Here is a 22,654-nt window from a genome sequence, read left to right on the forward strand (position 1 = left end):
TTTTCAGACATTTAATTTTGACTGTCTTTTGCTTTTATTTCAGCTCTAAATCAGTGTAACCAATATGTGTGTTACTTACTGCAGCATTAAGAAGGAGGGTTAGAGATTTGAGTTTAATCCATCAGAGAATTCAGGGGGATTAATCCAGCAGCGTCTGCCTTCTGGAGTATGCAGTCCACATGCAAGCACATCTGTATGCAGAGGGAGGGTGGCAGGAGCTGAGAGCAGCTCCCTCAGCAGATGGAAGCGCGCTGTCGTGTTCACACAGATGCATTTGTGTCGGAGGGAAATGAGGAAGAGGGAGGACAGGCTCCCTGTTGTGTCCTCATTCTGACTGCCTTCATTTGTCACACAGGATCCTGCTACGTTATGGTTCAGACTGTTCAGGGGCTGCGCATCGACTTGGTGCTTGCGAATAAATAGGAGCGAGCTAAAACTGTGTGCTGTTATGGGGTTAGGTGGAAAGTGAGGACAAGGCAGCTGGGGCTTGATGGGGCAACCTGAGGATGAAGGTAAGCTGTGGTGCTCAGAGAGGACTTCAGTCCTTTCCACTAAAGTCTGATCCATCTCTGCTGTTAGACCTGAGATGGATTTTTAGGTTTGAAGTAGTCTGGCACAACCTTATTAATTGTGGGCATTTGACAGAATCCAAGGACTAATTAGGTTGGAAGGACCTGTGGAGATCACCTTGTCCAACCCTCTCCTCAAAGCAGGGCTGACTCAATCTTAGACCAGGTTGCTCAAGGACCACATGTTCCATGTATCTCCGTATCTAAAAGGAGAGATTTTTTATAAGTAATTGTTTTTCCATTTTATTTTTAGTACTTTTCAGGAATCCTGCAGTCATAAATACCTCAGGAATAATCTTCCCTGGTGTGTGTGTGTATCTTAACTTTAACTCATGTAGTAGGAAGAACAATTTGTTCAACTAATTTTTTGACTAACAAATTGTCTACAATTAGATCATGATTATCTCTACTTTATGCTATTATTAAAAAAAGAAGTAGAAAAATCTGCCAGCAGTTTTAAGCTTGTGTTGCCCTTTGTGGGGAATTTTCATCTATTCTAACAAATTAGAAAGTCAAGCTGTGCAATTAGTCCCTAGGACAATACTTTATCTTGTCCTGCTGATACTATCACTTCATCTGCCTTCCTTCACTGAATAACATTCTGTGGTTCTAAAAAACCCTCTAGTCAGAAGGAAGATAAAGCCAAGTGACATTCATAAGGAAATCGAATTCCAGCAAGGTGTCCTTGTGCCTTTCCAAATTTTGCATTTCTAACTCTCCGTAAGAGGCCAGTCCAGCCTTCATCCCATCTGATTTCTGGCCACGGCACTGCCAGGTTGTCTGCCTACAGTTTATTTGCAGTTGTTGGCACCGATATGATTCTGGAAGTACTGAAGCCTGGGAGTACTAAAGCTGATCTTATGATTGTGTCATTAGCCTGACGTCCTGTGCTAGGCAATTTAAGGAGGCTGCCTTTCTTGTTGGTGGGTGGCCATTTCATTTCTCATTTAAACTCAAGTTATTGTTGTCTTCTCCATGATAAATAGAAATATAACTCTCTCTCTCAAAAGTACAAATTCCCATAACGTGTACTTTTCCAACCACTGGCAGGCTTGACAAGTTGTAGGAGTTGTGAAAGCTGCACTCCGATTTACCAGGTTTAGATGCAAGTCATTCATGCTTATGAAGCACATATTTAGCAAGCAGTGTTGGTGGATTTTTTTTAAGGATGGGTGTTTTTGGCTCTCGTCGTTGCTGTTGAAGTACCTTCATTAAGATTTTGTTCTATTATTATTTTAAAAGAACTACTGCTATCCTAATGTAAAATTTATGTAAAATGTAATTGAAATGCAGGCAAGACCTACATACAGAAAAAGAAGAGTCACAATATGACTTGCATTGGAGGTCACTGAAAGTCAAAAAGTCAGGTTCTACTCTCATGAGATGACGATGTCAGAAAAAAATCGAGATTGTTTTAGTTTCTTGTTATTTCTCACAGCTAAAGCACTGTGCATGTACAGATCCTCAGACAGGCAGATTACAAGGCTATCCCAATCCTCCTTTCTAAGAAGACATTTTGGGTCATATTAAGTCCTGTGTAAGTCCAGTGAAGTGGGTGGAAGGGAAATAATTCTCTTACAATTTCTAGTGGGGTTGAACCAATATGTTCACATGTTGGTATCTGAGCAGGGAACTTCTAACCTCTCTGTCTGTAATACTAATTTTAATGTGATAGCTGAACTATTCTCCCATACCTTTGTTAAGATTTCATCTGATTCAGTGTCTCAGACCATTGCTTTCTGAAATACAGAACTGCTAAAAAAATAAACAGTAGTGTATTTAATAATTTAAAGTTATGCATTTAGTAATTTTTTCTTAGTTTCAAATTGCTTTAAGCCAATTAATATATTGGCAGTTCCTATTTTTGCATTTGTATTCAATTTATTTTTTCCCTTAAATTGCTACTGCAGCACATTATCACTAAGTGCAGGGATAAACATTACACAGGTGCATATGTTAATTCCTCCTGTGTTGCAAGACCAACACTAGTCATATCTAATAGGCTTGGCTGCAGATATGTTAATTCATCCTGTGTTGTAAGACCAACACTAGTCATATCTAATAGGCTTGGCTGCAGAGATTAATATGTTGCTATTATATAGGATGCTCAGTTCCAAATACTGTAAAGCCTGTAAATGCTCAGGGAGATGAAGCATGAGTTACATCATCATGTGGCTGAAAGCACATTTTGCTCAATACTACTCTTTGTTCTGTTTGGATTTCTGTATATATTGCATCACACAAGATAGCTTATTATAACTCAACAGGGCACCTACTCTGTTTCTCTGTTATGTTATTTAATGACTTAAAAGTAGCCTTATGTCTCCACTTCAAACAACAGTTGTTCAAATGCTAAACAAGTATTTGTATAGTATGGCAATTCTCATTATGCCACAGCAGTGCAGGGACAAATGTTTTCTTAGTCCCTAAACCGTGTCTGATTAATGAGCTCTGTTCTTTTATCACAAGGCAATTGCTACTGTATGCTTTGAGCTCATACCATACTCCCTAGACCTTACCGAACTCTTGAGTTTCAATACATTAAAGAGAAGGTTGTCATGTGGATGGAAAGGTGAGGAAAGAGATGTGTATAAAGCCAATCTATTTTGCCAAAAACTTGATGAGTTTTGACTTCTGATCCTTATTCTTTTAATGTGAACAGATTTTCCCCTCTGTTCTTTTTGTGAAATTATACTTCTCTGTGTGTCATGATGATCTTATAATTATCCTATGATGGTAGAAAAAATTTAATTGTGGCTTAAGTTAACCAGAGGTTGATCTTTTGGCATATGGTATAACAATTTAGAAGCATCACAGCCTAATGGCAAAGGTAAGAAACCCATGTTGAAATGTGAAGCAGGTAAAACATGTAAAAAAAGGTCGCTTCTTAGTATGCAGGATGTTTGCTACTGACCACTGCATTTGAAGACCTCTGATAAACATGGGAATTAGGGCTGAAGTGTAAGTGTTACAGTGAAAACAGCCTGGATGAACAGTGAAGCTCAGACTTTTTTTTTTTACTGCTGGTTGTTTTTTGTTCAGAGGATGTAGTTGTTTTGCCTCCAGACAGGACTTTTGATTTTAGGGTGCTCCTAGCAATGAGTATGGAGAAACACTCTTTGCTTCTGCTTTATCCAACACCAGAGGTATGTATCAATTTAGAAATTCCTCCAGCTAATAGTGTGAGTTGAAATGCAACAACTTCTCCAACAGCACCCAGAAATATTCCAAAACTTTCAAAACAGCACAAGGTCTGATCTTGCCTGCCATTGCTTTGGTGAAAACAAAGCCAGAAGGCCACTGCCTACCAAGGCCCAGCTGAGTGGCTTATGGCACAAATCAGCAAGCTGGATTCAAAACTGACCTGAAGATAAGTTTGCACTCCGGTGTACCTAGTACTGCCTTGCATCAAGGCTAACTTGCCCCAAGGCTGTCTCAAGGTACCGAAACAAGTAGATTGAATGGTTATATCCTGGCCATATTCTTTCTTTCTCTGATAATTCTGTAACATGCAATTATAATCACATATGTGAGGACAGTGACTCTTAAAAAAAGGCCCTACACCTACCTTGTGACAATGATGAATCGCTGCAGGAGTGATCTTTAGTGTTCAATAGGGCTTTGATTCAAATTTCACAATCATTGCAGCTAATAGTAGTAACAACAGGGAACAACCAAGATCTGCAAACAGGAATTTGTCCCCAGATTTTCCTTGGTAATAACCTGACAGAAGTTATGACCAACAATGTCCATTAGGACACCCATTAAAGTTCTTTTGTTTTTTTTTAATTATCTTCAGTTTATCATAATTCAGTGAAAATTTCAAACTGGTCTTTTTCTGGGAGGAAAGAGAAATGAAAGGAAATCAATGATGCTGACCTTAATCAGATAGTGGTACTGATAAAATTCTTCTGAAAAAAACCCCCGATCTTAAAAGAAGGGAAACTTGTATAAGCTTCTCTTAGAAAATTGTTCAATATACATTTGTCCAGAATAGCTCTGATGCTGAGATCAAGTCAGATAATCAAGCTAACAGGTTTGTTTGGACATTATTGGAGGTTATTCCACTTCAAAACCTGGAATGAGATACTAGATTAGGGAAAACACAGCCTGCTTAGAATTATATGAAGCTCTTTGATCTTTAATATGAGCAATAGATTTTAAAAGTTAAATTTTTTTTTTGGAAATTTCCTCCTACTGTAATTATGTGGGATTGAGAAACTTAATGTCAGTTAAATTATAGCAGCAGATTACTTATCTCTTGACACTATCTTATACAATCAAATATTTTTCATATTGTGCTTCAGAAGGCAGAGCTAAAATATCAAATATGCTCAAAAGGCAGATTAGAATGTAGAGCTTGAAGGAAAAAAAGCGTAGTCCAATGTTATGGCAAAGACGTAATTTTTTTGTTTGCTTTTCCAAATCTTAGTGAAAAATATGAGCTTTTAGAGTTGATAAAAGTTTTCCAGTGAAAAACATTTTTTTTCTGGAACAATGTCATGTTTTCAGAAGACAAGTATTATGGTGAAATATGTTTCTAAAATTCTCTGGAAAAAATCTGGATATATGTTTCTTTCAAAAATTCTCATTGGGAGACCAAAATACTTAATATTCTGTTTCATTATGAGTGGTGAGAAGCACTTGATTTCTGTCTTAATTGTTAGAATTTCTTGCTTTTTCAGAGTTGAAATCAAGCTGAGATAATGGAACACTATTTCAAATCAGCATGACCCGGGTTAATGGGTATGATTGAATCTTTGTTATGGTCAAACTGGGGATCTGAACAGAGCCTAGACAGTCCTCATGCACCTGGAGATTTTGCCAAACCCTCTACCCTGCAAGCTTGATCTTTCCTTCAGAAGCCCAGACCCTGGTGCAAGGAACTGACTCTTGTCTCCTTGCTTAAACACATTTATATTCTGAAACCCAAGGTAGATGTGATCTCTTTGACTTACTTAGTACTGCCAGTTGAACTCTTCATGAGTCATATGAAGGATGCAGGCTATAAGATGCCTTAAATAGGAAGTGTAAGATACAACCAGTCTTTTCATAGAGTTTCTGAACATAATACTGCTGTTACTTGAAAAATTAAAGTGAGTAAGAATCCACATCATAACAAACTGAAGAACACTTTAAAAAGACTTATTCTAGCCAGCGTTTCTGTAGAAATCTGTAGCGTAGGGAGAAGTCTATCCATGCTATAAATATCCTATGATGCTGTTATGTCTCATCAGGTATTTATAAGAGGCTGAATTAACAGAAAGACAGAGAGCTCTCTGTCATTGCCTAGTGAAGACAGAACAGAACAAATCCTCAGTAATAGAAGCTAAACAAGGGAAACCATATATAGGCACATGCATACACTTGCTTGGGAAAGGAGAAGTAAAAAACACCTTAGCACCTAGTGCAAAAAGCCCCTCAATGTAGACTCTAAAGCTGTTTATCTTTGGGAGACTAAATGCAGACTCAAAAGTCACTCATTCATTTGTTTGGCTGCTTCTTAGTCTTTCAGGCTGAAAATCTGAAAAGCAAAAATCAGCAGAGAGCTGAGGCCAGTTGCTGGTTTAGTATAACTGGCTGAGTCTCTGTGCACATCTGCGGAGTAATGCTGATTTATGGTAGCTGAGAATTGGTCCCTCTTTCCCTTCCCTGTTAGAAAGAAACGTACTTGAAAGCAGACTGTTTTTTCTTTTTTTTTTATGTCCAGAATTTAAAGACTAGCAAAAAATTAAGGAAATATTTAGATTTTGGATTTTGTTCAAAAGTGTTGTCATTACGTTTCCCAGAATAGGGCAATCAAAGAAAAGGAGATATTCTATGCTGGATCCTTGAGGATGGGTAAGTGTTATTTTAGTAGTGGCCTACCAGAGGACAGGCAATTTCCTCAGAGCATAAAAGCAGGATGCTCCTGTGTCATAATCACAGTGTCTTGAGACGTCCAAAAGGCATGTTGTAGTTTCCCAAACTAGAGTCCCTGCTAATAACTCTAGAAGACCTGCTAATAACTCAAGCTTATGTTCACAGAGGCAAGATTAGCTATATAAACACGGGTTTCCCTACAGAGGGGGACAAATCTGGTCTGTGAAGAAAATAGAGAAATTCTCCCAGTAAGAAAGATTTAACTGTTTCTGTAAAGAGACAGCTTCAAGATCTAACGACATTCAGCATCTGGAAAACAGCTAGAGGTCAGAATTTAACAGATGCTGTAAGACACAATGGGCTGTCCCAGACATCTGTAGCAAAAAATCTTTCTTGATTTCAAGTCCACTATTTGTATGAAATGTAAGTTTGCGTATTTACACAGATACTTGAATGAAACCACTTCCAGTATATGCAAGTAAAAAGCATACCATTTTTTTTCCATTAAATGCTGTCTCAGAAGTTCCCAATCTGTTCTTTAGTTATTTTTTCCTCAATATTAGAATGTGCTTCATGTTAGAAACCTGTGCTAAACTGCTGAATGTGAAGTCACTGCTAACGGTGAGCACTTAGTATCCATTGAAAGAAGGTCAGTTTGAATCATTCCAGAAATGCTCATACTATCTGTCTCCAACAGCTGTTGTGATATGTAGAGTGAGTACTCTCTGAGCTGTCAGTGAGGGTGCCTTTGAAATTTTAGGAGATGAGAAAAGGGATTGACTCATTATATATAAAATAAAGGTAGATAAACAGACATTGCTCTCTGCAAGAGAAGGCCTATGCTTATTGTGTGCCTATCATCACTAGGGAGTTGACTGCAACAAGGAAAAAGAGAGCATAGTAGGCTGTAGCCTCACATTTGTCACTTGAAATCCGAATTAACTGCTTAGTAGAATTGATCAGCCCAGCCATGTTTGCCAGTTGGAGGCTTTGGGGCTTTTGGCTGTGAGTAAAGGATAAGCTGCAATGTAGACAGCCCGAGAGGTTGGATATATGAAGTGGAAAGTCTTTTTTTAATGCCAGTTATTACATTTTAGTAAAGGTCTTATCGAGTTGCTGATAAGAGTTAGACAGGAAGAAAATACTCTTTCAGCCCCGGCAAGGAAATGGGAAAGTTTATTGCAGTAAGTCTTCTTAGAACAGAAAGGAGCTGTTTCTTACTGGTAGCTAGTAAAAAGGCAGCTAGAGCTAACACCAGCCATCTTCTAACCTTCCCACCAATATATGCATATTAGCTCATGTATCTTGAACCTTTCTTTCTCTCATAAAATCTGAACGTGGCTAAATGTGCTTGCATTAAGGTACATTATTCCTGCCCTCAGTAATTTCATAGAATTTCAGGAGTCATACATCTGTAATAAGTGTTTAACTTGTTTTACAATCCCAAAAGCCTTTTCCTTTTTAGCATGGAAACTGAGTGAAAGGTTCCTGAAGAGGGTGTTTACTACAGATACCTTCTTGCTATGAGAAATATATAAATCAATTATGCAAAAATATAGAAGGGAATGCATGTGCAAGACTAGACCAGAAAGATACAGTAGTGACAATTCAGTGAGAGCTATGTGCCAACAGCGGTGGAATGGGTATTATTTTGTCTGAGATGTGGAGTGGCGATGGAGGTACATGTGGGTAGGGAGATGGAGGCAGCCAGAGCAAGAGGAGGAGTGACAATAGGACTGTACACCATGATGTGTGGCATGGATTATCCCCTGAGTACAGGTAGGTAAGGATTTTGCTTTCTTTAGGAGGCGATTCATGCTGGAGCCTCGCTAACAACTGCAGGACTGAAATCCATGTCCCCCGGGAAAACAGCTTTGGCAGTGTAAGATCAGTTGTCCCCTCACACCTCCGCCTCGCAGTCCCCTTTTCAGCACATGCCCTCAAGGATGTGCTGCGTCAGTGGAGCTGGGTCCCTGACTGCTGCCATGCAAGAGCTAGCAGCTCGGCTTGTGCCGATGCAGGAGAGGGCTCGCCAGGACTCTGTGTTCCCACTGTCTGCTCTGCTGCTCTAGGCAAGGTAATAATTTCTGGTGCAAGTTTTTAACAAAGAGCTGCAGACAGTAACATTTTACAACACTGCAGAAAGGCAATGATTTTGAGAAACATTTGCCTGTTGTTGTTTGACTCCTATTATGGGCAGAAAACCAGGAATTTTCTACCACGCATAAAAATTCTCTTTAAAGCCTCATCTATTATTATTATGTCTTCCTAAACAAAGCAACTTACAAATTCCTCAATACTTTGTATGGTCATACATATTTGTATGGTCAATATGTGTATGGTCAATGTGGCCAAAAGAGACTACAATAGTTTCATTAAGTTTGAGGTGAAGTCCTAACTGATGTGAATGGGACTTTTGCCATTTCCTTCATGGAGGGTGTAATTCCACCCCTATTACACCATGGCAGGAAGTGATTTTCCACTTCATAAGAGTTTTCCAGGCTTGTGGAAAAAGTCCCTCAATATCTGAGCATTTTTTTGAAATTTTGCACATCAATTAGAACTTTTTGTCTAGTGATTTTGAAGCACTCTGTTTTCTTCTCAAACATTTTTATGTCTCTACTTAACTGTATAGAGCTTAACACTTGAAACAAGCATTCCTGAATAGCAGGGGCTCCTTGATGCAAAAATGTCAACCTGAAACATCTCAGACTTTGCAGTCTTCCAAAGAAAGATGAAAACATTGAGTGAAAAATTCATTCTACTTCCTTCTCCCCTCCTCTCTAACCCTTGCCCCCCACTAAGCTTTGATTTTGACAAATAGGCATTTTTTGAGGAAAAAAGCATTTCAGTGGAAATTTCTCCTGTAGCTGTACTGCCCTGTAATTCAAGCCTTCCTACGATTCTTTCAGGATGTGTTTTGCATTCCTTTCTGGTAGACACATATTAGACTATTGAATGTGCATTCTGCTTTTCACTCTGAGCACAGTCCCACTGTTTCAAACTGTTTGCAGTAGAACCAGTTTAAAGCATGGCCAAAGTGTAATAAAAATAATTTCCACTTAGGAGAAGCCTTTCTGATCAACTCCAATCTACATGCAATGAAAATGCAGCTAAAAAAAAGCATAGCTAACACAAATACAATTACAATGCAAATATTCTTCAAATAGCACATACATTTAGAATGTCATCAAATTGACAGTTTTTCAGAATAAAGGCAGAAGCATGACTATATACGTGATGAGCAAAATACTTGATCGCTGTTTAAGAATTACAGAGGATAACTGCAGAACTTTCAATAAACTGAAAATAGAATTCAAGCTTGCCTAGGCTTATAGGGTAATATAAATCTTATTCTTTTATTTTCAAAGAGAATTAAGAAGCAGCTTTGAATTAGTAGAAATGTGCTCAGTAGCGCATGTGCTCAGTAGCGCAAGTGCTCGACGTCTGGAGGAGAAGGTTTCTGGTGGGTTAGTAGGAATGCTCATGTAAATGGCCATCTGCAGTAGTTACAAAGTGTCCTACTCTTAACTTCTGTGTGAAGTTTCATGAAGACTCCTACTGGCAATCCTAACTTTATTAGGTTTCATTAACAAATACAGAGAACCTGAATTTAAAAGTTTCTCAGGAAATAATATCTCCTCAGTATAGCACAGACAGTATTTACCTCCTTGTGATGGTCCTTTCATTTATCAAATCATCTGATTGCTAAGTGTGAGGAAAGCTGCGAGGGGACAGTCCTAAAGAGATAAGGATTCCTGAATCTGTACTGTAACTTAAATTAATGAATTGGTAACAGATAAAGGTTTGGACTTAATTAATCAATGTGAGTGAGCTTTCTGCTAACATTGGAGACAATATCTGCTACTATGTCTCTCTGAAAAAAAAATTAATTATTTTACTATGCAAAAAAATTAACCCTCTGTATTTTCAGACAAATCCTAAACTTTTTTAATTAAAAAGAGAACATGTGCACTCATAAACAACCGGGCAAACCTCACTTTCTGTTGCTGGCCACTGTCTTTGCTTAAGTTGAGTCAACAATCACTGCAGCATGGAGACTGTCTGTAGTCATTTAGCATCATGTGTAGAAGAGCCACTTGGACAGCCAGAACTGACAAAGGACTAAGGAAGAAATCAGCCAAGCTGCAGTCCCAGTCAGATACTGCATCAGAATTTCCGCAATTAAGCTTTTCTACAAAAAGTCAACATTTTCTAAAAGAAGCCCACAACTTTTCACACAGAAATAAATAAATAGTTTGGCCAGAAAAGCTGCCTCTTGCTGAAACTGAGAGAAAGTCAGTTTCTCTGCAAGTTTCTGGCTTAAGCTTATAGTGTATCACCCCACATATTCCTACCCAGTCCCTGCCGTGGATATGTGGTAATCTAATAACAATTTCCACGCAAAGCAGAACTACTACAAATACTAGATCAGTTTAGCCACAGCCATCAGATCAGCTAGCCATTATTTAGCTTTTTCCATTTCCCTCCCTCCCTGCTTTTCCTCTACCTTTGTTATTGCTTTCTCCTCTAAATATAAAAAGATAAATAAAGCTGTGAGGTAAACCAGGTGTGCAAGGTGTGCATTTTGTGGTGCTGAGCCCACATGGCTAACAGCATTAGGTATTCAAACACACCAAATATAATTAACTATTCAAGAAATTTCCCCCCTCCAATTTGTTATACATGCCTGAGTGAATGTTAATGGGGTCACATAGCTCTTTGAACTGCTGCTGACAGAACAGTAAAGAGTTCCTGTGGTTTTCAAGAAACAGCACAATATAATTTTGCTTGCTTTGCAAGGGCATTTCTTAATGATATCATTATACCCTCTAAATTCCTAGTCCACTCTCAGAAACTCACAACACTTCAAATGACAAGTTACCTTCTCTTCTCCCTGGGAGAATTGAATCTCAATTATAATTTATAATGTGTTACTTACTCAGTGAATATTCTTTTCCTGTGCCTCTGAGAGGTGCCAGCTATGGTATTTTAATGATGCACCCCTGTTTTATAGCCTCTCTCTTCTAAAACTGGAACAACAGCATTGAAAGGGCTAGACCTCTTATCCAGTTTGCTGAGTAAGGAAGGCAAATAAATTCCATTTAAACTGTCTTAAAAGACAATGAAAATAACTTAAATTTGTCTCTGTTCCAGAGGCAACTTATGCCTGAACAGTAGTGCCTGAGAATGAATAAATAACCTTACAGGCAAATTCCTGCTATCTGTGATAAAATCCATTCAAATGTTTGAAGTGTTTTACTTTGAATGCTTACACCATTTTCAGGTTGTTTGTTTTGCAAAGATATTCTAGTCAAATTAGCTCCGGAATGTTTGTTAAACTAACAAAATAAGTGAATGTTACTATTAGCTTGAGTAAATTTATGTGGTATCTAACTCTAAGGATTGCCCAGCTTTGTGTGTATATAGGAAAAACAAGAAAAAAAAGCAACTCTTTGTAGTAGTGCATTCCTTTTCTTTGAAGCTAATGCAGAAAGTACATCTGTAGAATTACAGGTTTAGACAAAAAAAAAATAAAAAAATCAGGAAATAATCTTGCATGCTTACAGGAGATTTTGCAAATTAGTCTTCTGATGATTTTTTTTTAATTGGAAATTTTACATAGTACAAATTCTGTAATAATATCAGAGTGTGATTCTTAGAAATTTGCTTTCAACAGAAGAGTGCTTTGTTGGGCAGACACATTGTTGAAAATAAATACCTGACTTAAACATACTTCCATGCAGTTAGTTGTCAGGCTGCAGTTTTTCCCGAGCAGCAGTATCTCAGATACTGGCTCTGCACAACGTGCCCTGGACCAGTCAGTAAGTATCCATGCTACTGGCATGAACAGAGGAAGTGATCAAGAATTTCAGCACAGCGAATCCCCAAATACGCCACCAGCATTACTAACATGACTGTGGTAACAAAAATCAATGTCTCCCTCATTTCATCTATTTGGGAGGTTGTGTCCAAGCCCAGAAAGCAACTTCATGCCACCTCTCCCCAGACCCTGGAGGCTGCGTTTTCGAGGCAGACCTCTTTGAATCTGGGCTGGTTGGGACACTAAAAGAAGATGTGGAAAAACTCTTGGCAGGAACATCTGACTAAAGATGAAACATCTGTTGATTTTTGTGTATATTGCATCCTTTTGAGAAACCTGCCACCTTAGTAGGGACAGCCTTGGAAGATGTGACAGGTGAAGACTTTGAACCTTTCTGATTTCTTTACCATTCAACTGCTGTCACATGTGAAGAAGATCTTGCATCCTTTAAACATTTCAAAATACTGTTTGTACATGCTAAATGCAACAAACCACCAACTTTAAAATGATTTATCTTTTTCTTTTTATCTACCTTTCTGCCCTGAGTAATGAGCTCACTTCCCCCCCTGCATTTCTCCAATAGCTAATGCACAGCAGAGTTTTACAAGCTGAAGTATTGTTACACAGCCATGATGGGAGGTTTTATGAAGCAGAACAGCTAGTGCCATATCTTTTTTTCTTCTTTTTGGTTCAGCATCAGAATTATGTAAATGGGCTCAGCAGCAACACATCAAACATTGATAAGCTTCCTGTCAGGAGGTAGCACTGGAAGGATATTTGCAGTAGTTTGCTTTGCTAAATACATGAGAAAACATGCCATTTCACTTTTTCTTTTGTTGCCACGTCTCCCACGTTCTTGGTATTCTGCCCTTTCTCAGAAATTTCTGCCTGAACTTCAAGGCACTGTCTCTTCAGAGATTTTCTTTCTACAGTAAGCAAAGCTCAGATGCTATTTAATACTTTCACTATCTTTAAAAGCTTTAAAAGAATTGCAATGTGTGGAGGGGTAGAAGGAATGGTCATTTTTTCATACTATACATTTTTCCAGGACTTGTGTACTATCAGCACATGCTGAGATGCTACAGGAATGCAATAGAATTGGTGTTCCAAAAAACCCATTCATTTTCACCTGCAGCAAAAGATTTAAAAAAATTATGACAAAAGTTAAATAAGACTGGAGTTGGCCTTTAAAATACAACTGTCTGTATATTTTTATATCCTGGGGTTGCAGGCAGGGGAGCAATAAACCAATTGGGGCTTGTGAAACCATAACAATTCCAAGCGGGGTGTGACCCCCACAGAAGTCCAGTTGTTGATGGTGTGTTTAAAATCTAGATCCAGCAGAACCAAAGCTTTGGATGAGAATTCATGGCAAATCCCCTCTCTGTGGACTTGATTTTAACAGTGGGGTTGTACTAACTGAAGTCTGGGAACGATTGCTCTGAAAAACTAAAGGAGCATAGGGCTGATGATACTTTGCCACTGTCACTAGTTGCACCTGTGACTAGTCACTAGTACAAGGATGAGGAGGTAGCAAATGAAGCTACCAGGAACGAGGTTTAGAACAAATGAAAGGAAGCAGCTCTTCCTGCAGTGCGCTGTAGACCTGAAAGCCCTTGGCTCGAATGGTATGTGGATGCCACATGATGTTAAGAGACACTGGACAGGTTAATGCAAGAGAAATCCAGCGAGGGTGACTAAGGAGACAGGAATCACATCTGACTCTAAAAGCTGAGAATAACTGAAGGCTGAGAGCATGTTGGGTGAAGACACGCTTACCTGTTCCTCTTTTTCCCTCGGCAGCTGTGTAGGGCAACTGGTCTGGAGAGAGGATACAGGGCCAGATGAGTCTTTGGTCTGGCTTGCATGGCTGCCTTCTGCTCCAGAAGCAGCAAAATTTGCATCTGTCCTCAGTGATTCCTTCAAGTACTGCCTAGTCATGGTAACAGTTATAAAATATTTCCAAGAGTTCAAAGACACTAAGCAAAAGTACTCTGGAATTTTCCCCTGGGATGCAACCAATGTCAGGATGGTGGACAGTGGTGGTGGCCCAGGGGCAGCCTTTGGCACTGCAGGACTCGGCTCTCCTCTTGTCTGTGCAACTCAGGGGTGTCAGAAGGTGCATTACTGGTTTATACTGAAATACGTAAAACCAGATCAGTACTGACCCTTATGAGTATTGATTAAGCCCATCATACAGAAACTACCGTTTGCTCAGTCTGTTGCTCTGTTAGTGATGTTGCTGGCACAGCAGTGTATACCTTTTTCCTTCAAACTTCAGTTTATTTCCAATTTCTACCATGAGGGAGGGATTTACAAATATTGTCTTCTGAGTTTCCTAAGTGAGTAAAGATCTGATTCTGCTCAATACGCTTAAAATGAGCAAAAAACCAATGACCATCTCTCTCTGATCTCCCCCAAAAGAGGGAAAAAACACATCCCAGAATGAAATAAAAATGTCTGAGCCAATGCAGTGTAAGGTAACAGGAAATCATTAGGTATATACTGCCCACCCGCTCCGAGCTACATGTTTCATTTTGAAACAAATCTGTACTTGGAGGAATCAGTAATTATTTCCATTTATTTTCTGCTTCAGTGATATGTAAAGCTGCAGTTTTGATACAGCTTGCCAAATGCCTCCATTGATTTACATAAAAGGTTCACAGGAGGCAGAAATATTTGCCTGAAGGATAAAAATAAACATATTCAAGCAAACAAGATGCTAGTTAAAATGTAGTAAATTCTGAAATTTAGTGGAAAGCTGATTGTATTTCTCCCTGTGCTTATCTAAGCGTGACCACAGCAGAGCTTGGTGGATCAAAAGCACGGAGCGTTCAGTCATTGCCACTCATCCATCTCCTGCTCCTAAACGGTACTGTTGCTATCCTAGTGGCCTCATTTGCAGAGGAAAGCATGAAGGTCTGGTGGGTGGCTGGTCCAACCAAGGTGGGTGGGGGTAGGAGCTGCTGAGCTGAAGGTCTAACTCTCCTCTCGTAATACTGAAGGGAGCACTGCTGATGGGAAGGGCAGAGAGGGAGGAACCCCAAAGCCTTTTCCTCCACCCTCTTGAGCACCCACCCCCCCCCCCCCCATCCTGGGGCCAGATGAAGCCGTGACCGTGATCATGAGATGAAATTTGGACTGTGGCACTATTACTCCAGAGTCCCACGGAGCGCCTGAAGCGCAGGAAGAGCAAAAGGTCCCTAAATTCCGCAGCTGTGCTCTGGCAGAAAACCACGCAGTCTTTCCCAGTGCTTTTCAGTTTCTTTGCAGGAGTCCTGCACAAACCGCAGGACTCAAAAGGGAGAGAGTTTCATCCAAAACCCTGCTGCTGCCGCTGCACTTCACCTGGCTCTTTTTGAGGTGCTCACGGAAACCTCACAGCAGGTCCTCTCCTCCAGGTGGGCAAGAGACTATCAGTCAGGGCAGCTGCTCCATAGTATTGTTACAGTCTCCCTCTGAAAACATCAAAAAACCCCACACTCCTTCTCACTTTTATCTCCCTAATGGCATGATTTATTTTTTTTTTAAATAGAGAAGTAAATACAAACAGAAAATGTAAGACTCTTTCTTTGCATTTGCAGTCTAGGTTTTGAGTCTCTGATGTGCATTCAGTTAATGTCTTCAAAATTTTGTCTGCTGCCGTAAAGGCTGGAACCATTTTCTTCCCATTTTAATGAAAACCAAGCTTTAATGCAATATCACAGGAATAGCAGCTCAGGGAATCTTTGAAAATCACAGGATTGGTTGCCAGTTCTGCTTCTGTATCTCCACAGAATAGAAGGTTTACATATGCCCTCACTCCTTTGCAGGGCCCACTTGTGACCTGGCTGCTGTTGCTGGCCTTACAGAAGAGACAGCTGCATTGGATATGGTTGTGATGGCAATGGGATGGTTAGGTTGGATGGAGAGGTACAACCTCTCAGCCAAATGGCACATAGCATCTGTTGCATTAAGCAAGGTTTTGTGAGCAGCTCCCAACAATTCCCTCCTCAACAAGTCCACATCTAAGTGTTTTCCATGGAAATACTGTTTATTTGCAGCTAAAATGGTTCATTACTAAAGACCACCTCCCTCCTCCTTTGGATGCCATCAAAAGAATTCTTTGTGGTGTACAAGATGTACAGAGACCTTCATTGCTTACTTTTACACAGTGACAATGTGGGGTGGGTTTTTTGCTCAGTGAAGGGTTGATATTTAAGAATTCATATTCTTCCTCTTCAGACCAGAGTAACAAGGCTTAGTTTGAGGATGAAGTGCTATCTTGCCATTTGCTCCCACTAGCACTGCAGAATCCAGCCAAAAAGGAGATAGCAAGCTTGATTTTACTGCCACTTGCACACCCAATGAACTCCCATGAAGTGGGGATGAGTGAGAAGGGAAAAGCCTGGCATTATTGCTGATTCCAGGCTTTAGCTGGAAAAAAACCCCTCATCTTGTCCCTTGCAAAATGGGGAGTTTGATTTGGAGATCGTAAATTCAGAAAATTGTTCCAGTGATATTAGAAAGCCCTTAACCTAGCTGTTGGAAGACCAGTTCAGACCACAAAACAGGTCTCTATTGAGCGATATGTGCTGTCAACCACTACAGCATCTTATCTAGAAGTGCAGTAGATCCTCCACCATCTGAGCTATGCTAGTGAATGGTTGAAGGCTTTCTTGAAGATGTGTGCTGTCCCTAGCTGCATTTACTGGGCAGCTTGCAACAATGACTTGGGGAAAATTCAGTGGCTTTTGCTAAGCAGTAGTCTGAATCAGAGTTCCACCTTGCTTAATTCTGTCCTTTAAAGCTCCACATGACTGAAAACAAGGACTCCTACTCGTCCAGTTCCACTCAGTAGCTTTTCAAACTCACACTGTACTTTTACTGCTGTAAGTTCCCTTGTACCCTGGTTTTTGTTCATTTTTTTAACACTGGCAGAAGTGTGAGGTTGGGAAGTAAATTAACATGTACAATTTTCAAGGAAACACATGTGTTCCGGTACTGGAACAAGCAGGTTTTAAATAGGAAAAAGTCTAAATGAGGCACCTTACAGGCTTTTGTTATCCAGGTTGTCCTTGTGCCTCCTCACCCAGCTATTTTTTTCATAAAAAATGGATTAATGAAGAATATTGATGCATAGCTGTATCTTCACAGTGCCTTGTAGGAATTAGTGCATTATAAATGGAGGAGAATGAAGTATCTTTTTCAAAGCTGAAAACAGCGCTAATAAAGTGATTAATGAAATAACCTCCTGCATTTTGATTGCAATGAGATATCTCAATGGGAAAAAAATGGTTCAGTGAGAATGAAGCAAATAACACTCCACCCTCTCTGAGAAAGGAAGAACTGATAAGCACCACAGAGGTAACACCCCTGGTACAAGTGCAAAGGAAAAAAAAATGTTCGAATTTGGTGGAAAGAGACTGTGTCATCAAGGGTTGGTAGTGAGTTTGTTTTGTACTCTGCCTTATATTCAACCCATGATGATTTTAAAGATTCCTGCAAAACAAGAGAAATTTTTGCTGATGCAGCAGTCTGTCAGCAGGCAGCTGGGCTTCAGGGCACTCAGTCAATGGTACTGCAATTATTTACAAAGATCAGATCAAGTCGCCTCTAATTCTTTGGAGCTTAACCCCTTTTCATGTCCCCCACCTTCCTTTCAAATACAGGGCTAAAGAGGGAGATAAAGGTAAAACTTCCCTCTTTGGGGTTAATCTCTTTGCCAAACAGAGGTAAGGAGGCGGGGGGGGGGGGGGGAAGAGGAAAAAAATTAAATTTTCTCTGGTTTTATTTTCAAAATCCTATTAAAAGGGAAGTTCCAGATCTAATTGCAGAGTAAAAGTAAGGAAACAAAGGCCTAAATACATCTTTTTTTTCCTGAAAAAGATCTTACCTTTTTTGTTCTTTGCACCCTTTCAAAGTACTTTTCTGGGAACCCCAGCCTGTATCTTGGTTTTAGAAATCCCTGCAAGAGGCAGGAGCTGGGTCTTTCCCTCTGGGGGGAGCGGTGAGGGAGGAGGTGCTGTGGTGGAGAAAGGTGGGCTCAGACAGCCATGGCAGCTCATTGCAGTGGGTGCGGATGTTGGCAGACGATTCAAGCAAAGGGGATGGGTCCAGAGATGTAGAGCTGAGCAGCCACCTCTGCTGGGAGATCAGAGTTTGGGTGTCCTGACCATGGAGCAGTGAGGGGTGACAGCAGAGACCCTGGGACGGAAGATCAGGGAAGTTGGAGGGTTTGGGCAGAAGGAGGTTTGGGGTGGGAGGTTCGAAGAATTGAGGAGATTTGGAGTTGGGTGGTGCTCCGGATGGCTTTTTGGGGCAAAGAGGGTGGGTTGTCTGGTATGCACTGTGAACTTTTGGGAAGGTCTCATCTGAGATGGATATGTGGAATTAGAAATAACCATGAAAGGGGTTTTTGAAGTGGTAAGAACTGTGGGCTGTGGTGCAGTTGGAGAAGGGACAAGGTATCTCCAAGGCTGTCAGACTAAAAGGGATGGAGAAATTTTAACAGGTTGTGTGGGGATAGCTATGGGGCATCACTCAGGTATTCTTGCTTTGATCCTGGTTTGGGATGGGGAGCACAAAGGTCTACTATACCACCCTATATCCTTCAGCAAAGGAACCTGCCTTTTTCCATACCACCAGGGCCACCAGGGCCTGGCAGGTGGTCTGCAAGAAGCCTGCAAGTGCAATTAAGCATTTAGTCAGCTTTAATAATTCATAATACTACACAAGGTCTTTACCTACATCTTGTTGATAGGCTTAAATATGGAAAGTAGTATTTTTTAAAAGAGGGGGGCTTAGCCTTCCTTTTTCACTCTCTCAGTTAGTATGTGAAGCTGAAAGGATCTTATCACTACATCCAAAAGAAAATACCAGCAGTATTTTAAGTAGGTAGAATCCATTTGAAAAGTCAGATCTTTTCTTCTCACTCCCCAGAGCTTGTTCTGGCAAGAGTGCTTAGCACCAGCTGGCCTTGGTCTCTCCTGGGAGTGTCTTCCTATTACCAAAAGCTTGCAGGACTGTATTTTACTGAATCATCATTTTTTCAGTACAGTTTGTTTGTATTCATACATGACAGTTCTTTTAAAAAAAATGTCAGGCTATGATTTTGAGTTAGCTAATTGGAGTCGAAAGCAGTGTCAGTTCCAGAGTAAGTTCTGAGGATAACTGTGCGCGTGCCTGTCTGCTGCAGTACCCTGCTCTCCGTCAGTCAGCCTCTTACAGTTAAAAAGCCCACAACTTTGTAAGCCACTTATTTAACATAATGTAGACACTGAGGAACTGATATTTCTTTATATTTTCCCTTTTGCTTACTGAGATTGAAAGGATTCCCCTTTTGAAGCCTCAAACCCCACAATAATTGACCATATATGCTTCTCTATTCCTACGTTATTAGTTTTCCTCACCTCCTGGTCGTGAGCCTTCTTCAGGTGGTGGTAACAAATAGGTTAAAACTTTAATCTGACATATGTTTATTGTAGCTGCAGCTATAAAAAATAGCAACAGTGTACTGGTTCATAGTTTAATCAATACACTTAGCACTTTATCTACGTTTGGATTTTATAAATTGAATTGTCAATACTCTGGTGGAGGTACATTCCTTAAAGTTCATCAGAAGATTTGAAACCATGAGTGGCTATTTTAATCTAGACCTAGATATTACAATTTGTGTTACAAACAAGTACTGTATTTATTTTGCTTCTGATATACCCTCCAACTCAAACCTCTAAAGTCCTTCTCTACTCCCTCTCTCCTCCCTCCCTTCTTGTCTCCCTCCCAGCAGTACTCACTGCAGGGGTCCTTAACAGGGAGATACAAAATGAGTTTAAAACCTACACACATACCTCAGACTGCAGAAAAGATGGTCACCACATAGGCTTGTGAAGCTTTGACATGCCTTACAACACTGGAGAGCAATCACATTTTCCATGTTGTGGTTTAATAGTGTGAAGGGTAAAAAGCAAGATCCATTTTGCAGTCTTGGTCCTGCTGCAGTAGCCCTACATTGCAAATCGAGTATTAACCTCCTGTGCATTTCTAAATCTTCCCACATGACTCATGAAATGACACTATAGTGGTAGTCACCTTCCTGACAGCAGTAATTGAGCTACAAACACCAGTCTGTTTAGATGTTTTTATAAATACAGGCAGGTATACATATACATGCATATACGTAAGGTGATGGTGGCTCGATGGAGGTCTCTTCCAGTATTGATGTCTTGCTGCAGCTCCAGTGAGCTCTTCACAGACCTCTGTGTTACTGGTGTTGCTGCGTGACTGCCAGGAGGTATGGATCAGCCCCCTCATTTCATGCTCACCAGGAGCTCAAGGCCCTGTGGGGTCTGCTATCTTTTGAAAGTGTCACATCCTCACAAATACACTGATGCATTTTTGTCATAGCAATATTTGCATAGACATTATGGGAAAAATTATGCAATGAGGAATCTCCTGTGCAGGCAAGGTTTTACCCATGGCCTTACAGACCTTCTGTTTGTCATCAACTGTATAAGGGGTTTTTTTTCCCAGCTGAATAAAGTTCTAATTTTGGGACCAAACCTGTGACCATTTCTTTTTATGCATGTGTGTTTGTTTAGTAGAGGTCTTACTTTAATAAGAATTGCAAGATTTTGCCTTCTGAAGAAGAAGCAGAGTGGAAATTTTACAATAGACTTTACAATAAATTTCCCCGAATCTCTCAGATACATTTTTGGCATAGCTACCATTATTTAAGTTGAATCACAGCTTTACAATTTTACATATATTGAAACTATAAATAATATGTACCCAACTTTCTTCAGGCCATTTCCCACCTGTTTTCATTTCAAAAGTTACATATACTTCATAGCACTTCATATTTCAAGCAGTTCTTTTTTACTTGGAATATAGATAAGATGCCCTATAGGGAAGGAGGCAAGATACTTTAATTCATGAGCTATATTTTGCAATAGATGCAGAAATATGACATAGAAACTTCCTATTTTTTAGTTCAGAAAATTAAGGGTCATTTTCTCTTGGGTCATTTTCTTCCATCCACTAGCTTAAAGATTTTGCATCCATTTGAATTTTGCCAACAGCAAGATCTTATGAGTAAATGTACCACTTACACGAATTCCCAGAACTGACAACAAGGGCAAATCTTTTGCTGACTTCAGGACCAAGAATTTCAGCCTAGTGAGTCATTTTGAACTATTTGTTCTTTTCAGAGTTTGCAGTTACAACAGGGTATTGGACACAAAAGTGGGAATCCAGAAACCTTCTGCTACCGTGTTTTTGAACTGCAGATACTCATTTATAATTTCATTGGATAAGGCATTTAGTACAGAAAAGACGAGTATTTTGCATCACTGAAGCTGATGAAGTTCATGCATTTTTCCTCTGTTGGCTGATACCTGTCTTTCTTTCTAGCTGTGAATGACAGTTACTTGCAAATGAGCAAATAATTCTGAAATAATTTTATTACTATTTTAGTTGCATTTACAGCTATTCAAAAAGGTGCAAAAAAACTTCCCAAACCAAAGCAATTCCATAGTCAAACTTTTTAATTAATTAAGAATGCATAGCTCTAATCAAATAAATGCCTTTTCTGCTGCAATGATGTGTTGCTTCTCATCTCCTTATCTATTGCTGTCTTGCCAGGGCAGGGTAGAACAGGAGGGGTGGAGACGTGCATGAGAGACCAAAGTGAAGGGACAGTTGTACAGCTGTAAATAGTCGTTTCAGATGTCATGAGATTTTTCCCTTTTCCCTATCCCTGTTGCATCATCCTACGGAAACACGTACCTATGTGAACTTATGAGATGGGGCCAGTGTCTTATCGGAGGGTTGTCTTCCAGGGGAGGCAGGCAGTTTGTTGCTTATGTTCAGCACCACGAATTTTTGGCCACTCTCTGCACCTAGGACAGGGTATGAAGTCCAGGGAGGACTGGCAGCATGTTGCTGGGAGCAGAGGTGTTATCATTTCTGGGGTGGGCAACAAAAGGATCCCCTCAGGGAACGGTCTAGGGAACTTCTGGAGAGACACCAATTATGCTTATTGCCTCTCAACACAACAGCCTTTTTTCCCCTTTGCCAGTGCACTTGCTGGAATATCTACCTCTCCTTGGAGATCTGGAGGATATGATTAAAAAATGTAACTCCTGAGAACACAGATGTTCTGTTTTCAGCATCCAGTCACTGGTATTTCTACCAAATGCTCTGTCATTTCCTGGGCAGGTCTCAAGAGGGCCGAGTTCTGCTCATGTAGCCACATTTGTGTTCAGTGCTCTTCTTCAGTTGGACAAAATCCCTCATTTTTGCCTGAGGCTCATTAACCTGGGTTAATAAACTCTCATTATCCAAGGTTTCCTCAATCGACTGCTGAATTGATGATGAGCCATCCAATACATGGCTACATCAGAGTGAGAGGTTTAACATC

The 22,654-nt window shown here is 40.1% G+C and overlaps 1 protein-coding gene across 1 annotated transcript in view; it reads left to right on the plus strand.

The window, feature by feature from the left end:
- The window catches only part of CLVS1 (clavesin 1), a 95,864-nt gene that overhangs the window by 29,346 nt on the left and 43,864 nt on the right, over positions 1–22,654 (plus strand). The gene's annotated exons all lie outside the window — the stretch shown is intronic.

Source organism: Buteo buteo, chromosome 3 (assembly GCF_964188355.1).
Source record: "Buteo buteo chromosome 3, bButBut1.hap1.1, whole genome shotgun sequence".
Taxonomy (NCBI): domain Eukaryota; kingdom Metazoa; phylum Chordata; class Aves; order Accipitriformes; family Accipitridae; genus Buteo; species Buteo buteo.